At 38.4% G+C, this 10,578-nt stretch overlaps 1 long non-coding RNA gene across 1 annotated transcript; it reads right to left on the bottom strand.

Annotated features, from left to right (window-relative positions):
- Positions 1–1,159: 1,159 nt before the first annotated feature.
- Positions 1,160–6,777, bottom strand: LOC119717507 (uncharacterized). Its single transcript, XR_011810545.1, has 2 exons — positions 5,459–6,777; positions 1,160–3,651 (listed from the first exon to the last, which is right to left on the bottom strand). It is a non-coding gene; the product is annotated as an uncharacterized lncRNA (long non-coding RNA).
- Between the last annotated feature and the right edge of the window lie 3,801 nt (positions 6,778–10,578).

The following is a 10,578-nucleotide window of genomic DNA, read 5'->3' as shown; positions in this document are numbered from 1 at the left end:
AGGAAATTCTTCCAGGGTAAATGTGGGCCCAGTGCAGAGAAATCTAACGATATCACTAGCATTTTTCTGGTTAAATCTTCAACAAAACTTTTAGTGAATCAGGAGGTCTTCTTCGGGACCTAATGCTGTATTAATATGAACTTCAACCACAGACCCTGTTTGCCAAGCTTCATTAATATTGATACACTGGAAAACATTGACAGATCTTAAATATTCTAAAAACAGACTTTTGCCATGGTCTGTTGGTTGGTTGTTGGTGTTTGTTTCTTTTTAAGATATATTGTTTGGCAGATCGATTCAGTCATCTGAAATGTCAATATATTGAAATATAATTTCTTAATGTCTGAATATTCAGAACGTAGAACTTGGAACTTAAAGGTGAATCTTTGATTACCTGACAAAATGATTGCTTAAGTTTCCAGGTGTCATCCAGAACAATTCCATTCAAAAACATTATGGAATTCAAAGCACTGGATAAGTACTTAGGAACATACCTCGTAAAACAGAGATAGATATGCTGTCCTCATTAATAAAAATAAGTTTTATGTGAGTAAGTATTGGAGTAGCAGTATGTGTGGTTTACATATGTGTAATACACAGACATCTGAAGATTCCTTCCTGCTATCCAGGTAAATGACATCTTAATTCATTCAGAGTCTTCCCCCATCCTCACTGTTCGTAAACTTCCACGAATCTCATTTAGGCTTTTTTTTTGTTGTGCTTAATTTCAATATAAACAGGTAATTGCAGTAATAATTTGATGAAAATCTGACCATTCCTTTGAAATAAGTGGAATATGAAAAATACACTGTATTAAGCTTGCTATGTAGAATAGTCTGATTTTTGGCTGATTTTGGACTATTCTCACACCTTGCTTAATTGTTGGTGTGTTTGCATACTACTTTTTTATGTGAACTTATGCTTTTGGTTTGCTGTACTGCTTGCATAAAAATCAACTGACTTTAGCAGGGGTAACCATCTAGTCAAACAGAGCAGAATAACACATGGATTACCTTGCTGAAAAGTGTACGTCTTTTGACGTGAATGCAAAAATTGTTTTAAGCAGAATCCACGTGGTATGTACTATGCTGTAGAAGTTTGCCATTTTTCTCTTTCTGTAGTAATTTATATAAACACAGGTTGCATAAAAAGAGGTAAACACTGGGCAAATATCTTTATTGAATTTCAACCTGGATTATGAATAATGATTTTTGAAGTCTTCAAACCCAGAAAACAATATATGCATTTCAAAAGGCTCTACTCCTAGCTGGCTTTATTTAGCATTCTTGTGAATAGTTTTTTATTATTGATTGTTGTTGTTTTTTCCTACAAGGTTTACTAGATGTACTGGAGTTGTCCTTTGTACAATTTCATTTTCTTTTATTGGTTCCCTTAGGACATCGTTATCCTTTAAATAAGAATAGAAAACTGTGTTCTCCTTCTCCTGTTTGGTTTTCTCCCATACTCTTTATTTCCATTTGAACAACAAGGTTGGTCAGGGAATTCAGAATTAAGACTCCATTTCACATCCTCTTCCTTACCTATCTGTGTTGCAGCTAATACTGTCCTCAGGGTATTTAATACAGTGAGTCAAGAATGCATCCTGACAAAACAGTAGGGCCGTGTGTAGGGAGATGCAATGCGTAAGGTAGTACTCTTTGAAAATATTCTTAAAATTAAAAGAGCTGGTACAAAAACATTTGTGGACAAAATGACTCTGTGAGTAGGAAGTATGTCAAAATTAGAATATGATATCCGTAAGGTAGTAGAGAAGTCTTCTGAAGTTTATTCTTCTTGTGTTTCTTGTTCTCTTTTTTCTCTGCCCCATCTCTTTCTATAGTCTGACTCCCACTTTTCACTTATTAAGAAAACTACTTTAAAATGAAGTTATAATCCAGTGATGCAAGCAATTTCTCTTCAGTTGTGGCACAGAGAACAAAAGAGTTTTATCTCAGCTTGTTTATCCCAGAAGGATGGATGGTTTCTGCTATGGTTTCAGGAGAAAGAGATACTTAAGTTGCATGTTTTCTACTGACTGTAAGATTTCAAGGATTTTAAAGAAAGAAAGAAAATGGGAGCCAAATGAGAGCATAAATATCTTTAAACTAAAAAGCTAAAGAGTTTTTCATCCTTGTTTTATTTGTTCTCTAAAGCTTTGCTGGAAAGGGGGAAGGGGTGTCCAAATTTCAGCTGGAGTAGGAATGAAAGAGAGAAGTGACAAGTCTTTCCAAAAAAAAAAAAAAACCAAAAAACACCCCAAAGCAAGCTAAAAGGCATCCTTGTACTGCAGGATATAATGGATAAGTTCTGCCTTAATTGCAAGGATCCAAAAACTCAGAAAACTGCAGAGCTGCTTGAAGTTGATGCATTACATAAAAGCAGTCAGACTGTCTTTTACTTGGTTTTCTTCTTATTTTATTATTTCTATCTTAAGTGTAAGCTGGATTTACTTAGACTCAATTTTATGCTGCTACTCCTGGTTCAAACCGTGAATTCTTCACTTTATTGGAAGTGCCCCCAAAAAGGTTTAAGTGAGAAGCACTTTTAGTAAAACCATTCCTGTTCCTCTGCTTTGGTGTCGTGTCAACCCCTTAATGTGTATTTCTTTATTATGTATTTGTGTTTGAACAAGCAGCTTAGCGAGGCTCCATCTGCTTGGTTCTGGTGGAGTCCAGGAGGCTGTGTAGGATTCAATTACGGTGCTTGAAGTGCAGCAGCTAACTCCAGTCCCGTGGCCAACACTCCATTCTCTCACTTCATAGCTCTGCAGATTAACTGGCATTAATGCAAGCATTCACAGCTACAAACGGAGTATTATAGAGAACAGGGTGCCTCCACGTTTGCCTTGCAGATGCTCATTAGCCTACAAATAGGTGTAGTGTCTTGTTTGGGTTCTCTTCATCTCCTTTAGCATCTCCCTTTCTTGTAGAAGTGTACAAGCATGGCAAAATCTATTCTGGTTGCTGTATGGGACCATTACTTTTGTTTCCATTTATTTGTATTAAAATCCTTCAGTGTGTTCTAAAGACTTGAGTATTATTGAGGTCAGATGAATGAATCTATAATTCCCCAGTTATTCTGTCCAACCGTCCAACAAACAGTATATTTTCTTCTTTCAAGCCTTAATTTGATGGAACAATTTGTCCAAAAAAACCCAAACTATCAGGCCTTCCTTATTCAAGAAAGGTGATTGCTGGATGTATTCACTTTGAGAACATCAAGCTTTACTTGGTTTTAGTAACATCCATTCCTCAACCTTATTGCCTTTAGCCATCTCATCCTCACTGCAAGTTTTGAGTACTCCTCTCACTGAGTATTCACAGGGACTTGCATGTCACCTTCTAGAAGGTTTAAACTTGAATCACGGTGTATAATTTAGAGGCAGAAACTAAAAGATTCCCTCTTGAGCTATGTAGGTTGAACACCTAAAACTGGACACTCTAAATATCATCTCTGCAAATTTTAGTCACAGCTAGATCAGCTTTAATTTATTCCTCACCACAGTTTATAGCATCCCTGCTGCTTATTTCCTTGTTCTCTTACACATCACTGAAGAATATTTCTGTTCTAAATTTTGCTGCAGATTCCCATTCTATGTGGTTTTTGATAGTTTTCACCTTTTTCTTTTGGATCTGGAGATGGCATTTGATCCTGAAGAGAAAAGAAAGGAGCTTTCTTTGCTGAACTCTTTTTTCCCCCCTGTTTTTACTCCCTGTAGCCTCTGCATATTTATAACACCATTCTGGTGTGGATTTAGCTCAGTGTGAAACTTTTTTACTAGCTTTTAATCTTTATTTGAAACATAAGCACCAGGTATGTTTAGAATTTAAAGACCTTCTAAACCTAAAAGATGCTTTTGGCCCAGTAATAGCTACTATTTTCAAAAGGTTAAGCTGCATGGAAAATGTGCCAAAATGTATTTATAAAATTAATCAGTAATGATTTGAGTCTGTATATTTTTTTTAATGTACATTTTTAAATATCCAAATCATAGGATTTTAAATTTAAATCAGCCTTCTTTGGCATCTCTGACTGGCACAGATAACGGGCAGCTGCTGAGTCCAGATCTTGTTTGTGGCTCTGCAGCCTTTACAGAAATGTCATGGTTGGGTAGGGTGTTTGGTTGTAGTTACATCGATGTAAAATTTTCAGGGAACCCTTCTTCCACTGAAAGGAGACATAACTATCTTGAAATAGATCTGATTTTACTACTTTGGACTAGATCCAGGTGCTGTGACATCTGCCTAACCTCGGAGTGGTTGGAACAACTATGCAGCATTGTGACCTGTGGTACTGTGGTGTCCTGGCTCCTACCAACCCTACAGTTTGTGCTACTTTTCTCCTATCATTTCAACTCATTTCTTCCTGGATGAGGCAGAATGCAGCCCTCTTTTCTCCCTGGGCGCCCCTGAAGGACAAGGCCAGCAGGCTGGCTGTCAGCAGGGATGAGTGCCCGTGCCCAGACCGTGGGCTTGTCCATAAAGCACTGTGGGTATGTGAACATTGGCTTTAAGGGAGAAGTAGGAACACAAGCTACACTTACCTGATTTCACCCCCTGGGTGTTGTGGCTTTCCCTGATAATACAGGGAGAGCCAGCAAAGTGTAGTTTTGCAGTACGTTGGGGCTCTATCTAATTTTGGATGGGTTCTGTGTGCTGCTGCAGGGAGCTGCTGAATTGTTGTGCTACCACAAGCCCTGTTACTGTGCTTGGGGATGTGCTCATGTTCTCTTTAATCAGTAATTAAATTTCATTTATAAGGGATGACTTAATGTCTGGGAAGACAGACAAAACAATCAAGGAACCCAATTATTCACAAAATCAATGGAAGTTCTAATAATCTTGTAAAGTACCACTTAATTTCTTTCATAAAACTGCTGGCTTCTTCATATTTCATGGTTTCTTCATGCATAGGTCAGTTTAATTTTAGGTAATAAATACACTTGTATTGGCCTTAGAAGGCAACTGTACATCACCTATTTATATAAACTACACTTGCACAGTCTATTTTAAACTTTCCATGCTTCAACAAATTGTCTGGCTGTTGACCTCTGCTGGGTCACACCTGTGTGTGTGACTGAGCAATAGCCAATTTGTTGTTCTAATCTGCTCAGTGCTCTAAATTTTTGACCTACAACCCACATAATTTAAGTTTATTTTATTTAAAGATATAGAAGTATGCTTGCTGGAAGACTAGGGAGGTTTGTGTTGAGAAATTATGAATTTTTGCAATGCCTCACAAGTGCCAGGCAAACTTTAGAGTAAATATTACTGCTCTAATCTTTTGGGCCTTTTTAACATTACACATCATTTCAGACTTGTAAAGCCTCTATCTATATGAAAACCTAAACCAGAGAAGCTCTTAAAGTAGAGATGTTAAACCTCTTAACTTTAATTGTAGTGGAACAGATAAATATTTATCTTTATGCATGTGCTAATGACACCTAATGATCAAATACCTGCTGATATTGTCTTCAATCACTCAGAATGGATGTCTAAATGGATTATATAATATATAGATACTTTCAGGTCATCTGTTCGTCTATGAATGCATTTCTTTCCACAGATTCACTTGCTAGATGGAAACAGAGACAAAAAAAAAAGTTATTTCTACACTTTAATTATGCATTCTTTTATAAAATTCAGCTTTAAACAAGGATGAACATTTACAAATAGATGTACATTTTAAATGAATTATTAACCAGCAGATTATTTAATGAAATGTTAGGGTATGAAGACAAGCAAAACACATACTCTGAATGAGAGGGAAAACTGTAGCACTGCTGTCACTGTCAGTCACAAGTTTAAAATACTCCTGACCACAAGTCTTTCTGTCAGCAACCTTGAATTAAATTCAGCAAAGCTCCTAATTAACACTGAAATGTACAGTAACCTCACGGAATTGGAGGTTTGTTACTGTACAAAGGACTTCTGCTAAATCTTGCATTAATTTCACTTAGAGATGAACACGGAATAATAGCTGAAAGTTAATGCCCACATTATTATTACTCACATTATATAATTAAAACTATTTCTGTTGCCAGTGTTAATAAAAAATAAAAACTAAAAATATGAAGAAGCCCACAAGAAAACCCACAAAAATCAACAGAACTGGAGGCACTTTCTTTTGGGGCTAGATTAATAGCAAGTATCCAAGAGCCATCTGCAGAGGGCTCAGGCACCTCAGAATATTGAATGTTTCAATTTCTTCTCAGTTACTGCATCACAGTGCTCAAGGCCACTTCAGTGCCTATTTGTCATGCTCGTAAGCACCTGAAATCTGATTTTTTTTTTTTTTTTCTTACCCACTGTGCAGCATACACAACACCAATATGGAAAGATCCATAATAGGATTCTAAAGTTTTAGTGAATACAACACTTTATCAGTGCCATGAGATTTGTTTTAGCCATATTTTCACATACAATCAGAACAAGAGCTACTATTTTAATTTTCTAAGGTGATGCACAGTTATTAGAGGCTGAAAGCAATCCTTAAATGTTGAGGCAGAGGGAGCTGTGGGCCTCCTTGCTGCCTGAACAGAGAGCATACTGGAGCACCAACCCAGAAATTAGGACTTGGATGTTTTCTGATGCAATGCTCCAAGTCCGCATGGCAGAATGACTTGTCTGGGATTCACAACAAAGCCCACACCATGTACCATATGCCATCAAGCAGCCATGCAGAAGGGGGTTTTGAGCTCTCGGTTTTTCTTCCAGGCCTGCGTGTCACTCAGCTGCTGACATTTGGTTGTGGAACAGCAGTTGTGTATTCAGGGATCCTCTCATGCTGCCTTTTTTTTTTTTTTTTTTTAAGTTGAATTATTCAAATGTGTGTTTCTATTGTATGTTTTTGGACTCTAAAATGGAGCAAACATCTTGTTTCACCACTCCTGTCTGTGACCCTGGTCAGCGGGGTGGAGTATGCCTCCATCAGTATCTTTCTGGAACTGAGCTGGTAGCAACCGTGCAGAGGTCACTGTTCTTCACTTCTTTGCTGGTGCTCACCCTTATAAGTTACTCTACGTTAACTTTGATTACTTTCTCAGTTTGAAATACGCAGAGACGGTCTCTTGTGCTCCTGTTCATTTCAACGTTCATCAATTTTAGTGCAGTTCAGGTAACCCTGGGTCTACAAATACACACAGGAGTGTGAGTGTGTTCAGATGCATGTAGATGCTGTATGTATGCATTGTAATTTTTATTCAGAAATATACTGGCAGAAATATTCTGCATACTGGCAATTAAAAGACACACAAAACCCCAAAACACCAACAACTTTAAAAATAAATCATTGAAGATATAAGTCTTGTTGAAATTCAAATAGATTTGGGTACTGATGGATGAGTTCTGGTTTTTGAAGCTATTGTCTCAACAATACGTACATGTATGTCCTTTTCCTATGGTAGAGTTTAGTAAGTTGGTAGATAGGAAAAAGTAATTGAATCTTTACCACCACAACTAGCAGTCTCACGTGTCCTTTGAAACCACCGTTGATCTGATATAACATAACTTACTAGTCCAGAAGCAGTGGTACCTCCAAGATTTATCTATTTCTGCTGGTACACACAGGAACTCTCAGCAGAGGGAGGTGGTGAGCAACATTTTTGAAATCACTGTTCTCTTTTTCTTCTTTTAGTCTGTTTTTGAAGAAGACCAGATCTGGAGGGTAATGCAGTGAAACTATTAGCCTTTTAGAACCAGATGATAATTTAAGCCAATGTGACAAGATAAGTAACTGTAAATAACACCACTGAAAATAGCGTTGGTAATTCTTATTTACATTATGGCTACTTTTGGACCCCTTTATACTCTTTGAGGCCATAAGACCTTTAACGTCCATAACATAAATGAGAATGTGCTTTTAAAATAGTTTTAATTAATTAAGAAATTTAACCAGCTTAATTAAAGCATTTCATAAATAGTGCAGTTTTCCTAACAGTACAGATTTGTTAAGTCATGTCTGGTATATGTTTTCCATGTTGGGGAAAACCAGGCCACCGGTAGATGCAAACACACTGAGAAGGCAGTGAGAAATACAGTTTTCTCACAGAAGAGGATTTACCCATTTGTAATACACTACTGACAGCTGAAATATGCCAATCAATGGATTGTCTCATGTAATGAAGCACATTGCAATGTTACAGCATTTGCTGGGATGTAAAGGCACGCCATAACATGCATTTTATTTCTGCTTTGTCTTGTTACAGATGCTCAAATAAGCAGTAACATGTTTTATGTAGCAGAAAAGTAGTCTTTGATTTTCAGCCTGACTCAGCTGCACTCAGCTATATTTTGCACAGCACAAGAATGTTGTGCTTGTTTTTGTTGGTTGTTTTTCTCTCTTACTGGCCTCTACTGGTCCTTCAGTGATCCTAACCTACGCTTGGCTAGTCCACAGAATCACAGAATTTCTAGGTTGGAAGAGACCTCAAGATCATCGAGTCCAACCTCTAACCTAACACTAACAGTCCTCACTAAACCATATCCCTAAGCTCTACATCTAAATGTCTTTTGAAGACTTCCAGGGATGGTGACTCCACCACCTCCCTGGGCAGCCCGTTCCAGTGCCTAACAACCCTTTCAGTAAAGAAGTTCTTCCTAACATCTAACCTAAAACTCCCCTGGTGCAACTTTAGCCCATTCCCCCTCGTCCTGTCACCAGGCACGTGGGAGAACAGGCCAACCCCCACCTCTCTACAGCCTCCTTTAAGGTATCTGTAGAGAGCAATAAGGTCGCCCCTGAGCCTCCTCTTCTCCAGGCTGAACAAGCCCAGCTCCTTCAGCCGCTCCTCGTAGGACTTGTTCTCCAGGCCCCTCACCAGCTTCGTCGTCCAGGGCTGGTGTGTTGCTGGTACAGATATTGAGTGCTCCAGACACTGCTTCTCCCACCAGCCAGAAACTCTTGCTCACTGTTATCTTTCTCCACACCTTTTATTAAAGGCTGTCTTTTCTACTCAGATTTTCCTCGAGCAGTATGGCAAATAAAAATAATCAGTTGCAGTGGTAAGAGAACAGCACACAGTAGGACCTGACTCGCCTGCAGCCTGTATCCTGTTTCTCATGTCTACGTCTTGAATTGAGTTGTTATATCTCTTATCATGATGCTGAAACTTCTGTCATGCATTTCAGATATGGTAATTACTGTATCCATGCATTTAGCACACTCGGTCACTAGCAGCAAGACACGTTCTCTAAGTATCAGACTTGAAAATTTCAGGGCCTCGTAACTTCTTTTTATACTACTCCAGGTGCCTTCAGTAGTCCTTTGTTAGTTAATAACTTACAGATACCCTGTGATTCTGTGTCACTGTGATCTAATTTGGCACTGACCATCACAAGTCCCCCTCCATTGTTTCATTTGCATAGTCACAGTAGCTAAGACTATACATTTCTCTACATGTAGCATTCTTTTAAGTTACTTTTTTTTTTTTTAAACAGATTTTCCACCCAGCCAGACATTTCAGGTAGATCTTGTCAAAATTCTAATAATCATAGAAAATAGCACCCAAAGGGGGCTTCATGAAATATGCATCCACTTTCCTTGGAAAGGTTTGTCATGTTGTTTGTGATATGCAACACCTCAAAAATAATTTTCTGCTTGTCATCCTTCATCATTTATTTGTGCAGTTGATTATCCCTAGTCATGTGAAGCATGGTGTATATTTCCTTATTGAATTGCATCTTTTTAAAAACATTTCTCCTTTATTTTTCCTTTTCAGTTCATCTTGAATTCTAATCCTACTCTCCCAAGTTATCACCTTGAAGTTAAATCTTAACCCATCATCGAAACAAATCATTATTATTTTTTTTGTTAATTCAAGCCCAGAATCGTTCTGAGAGGCCCTACTAATAGAAACAGAGACCTACCTCTTACTGGAAGTCCCTTTTGGAGGCACATTCAGTTCTTTCTTTCTCCAGGAATCTTATTTGCTTTCCTGTTGACATGCATTCCTGGATGCCCCTCATTTTCACTGCCAATCCTGGCACTGCCGAGATGCATAGGAGATTTTTTCCCATGAAGTTATTGCATTTATGAAGTTTCTCTTATGATTCTGGTCTACAGCTCTCCTTCCCAGTAAACCATAAGCTTATCATTCCATAGGATCATACAAAAACGATCTTAAGAGGACTTCTTGAGGTATTCAGTACTTATTCCATTTTCAGAGTGAGGCTGACTCAGGTCAAGTTCTGAAAATCCCCCAGGGGGAGGCTTCCCCGGCTTCCCATTCCAGTGCTTAACCACGCTCACGGTGAGGAACGTTCTTCCATCAGTCAAACCCAAGCTTCCCTCAATTTTGTGATTATTGTTACTGGCCCTTTCACTGCCCACCTCTTGGAACAGCCTGGCTCCACCTTCCCCTTTAGCTGTTTCGCAACACTGACTGGATTTCTGCCTGGCTTGCTTCCTTGTCTCCGTTGTAGCCACCCTGTTGCCAATCCTAAGAGTTGTGTGTCCCAGCGCTCTTCTTATCCTAGCAGCCTGTTGTTATTGTTGCTGAAGTCGCCTCTTGACTTTGTTTTTACTCTAAAGGATTAATTTGATTGAGAATATGAAGTGAGATGATCTTCCTGCTCCATA

The sequence above is a fragment of the Anas platyrhynchos genome, chromosome 7 (assembly GCF_047663525.1).
Source record: "Anas platyrhynchos isolate ZD024472 breed Pekin duck chromosome 7, IASCAAS_PekinDuck_T2T, whole genome shotgun sequence".
NCBI classification, from domain to species: domain Eukaryota; kingdom Metazoa; phylum Chordata; class Aves; order Anseriformes; family Anatidae; genus Anas; species Anas platyrhynchos.
This window is presented reverse-complemented; position numbering and strand designations above follow the sequence as displayed.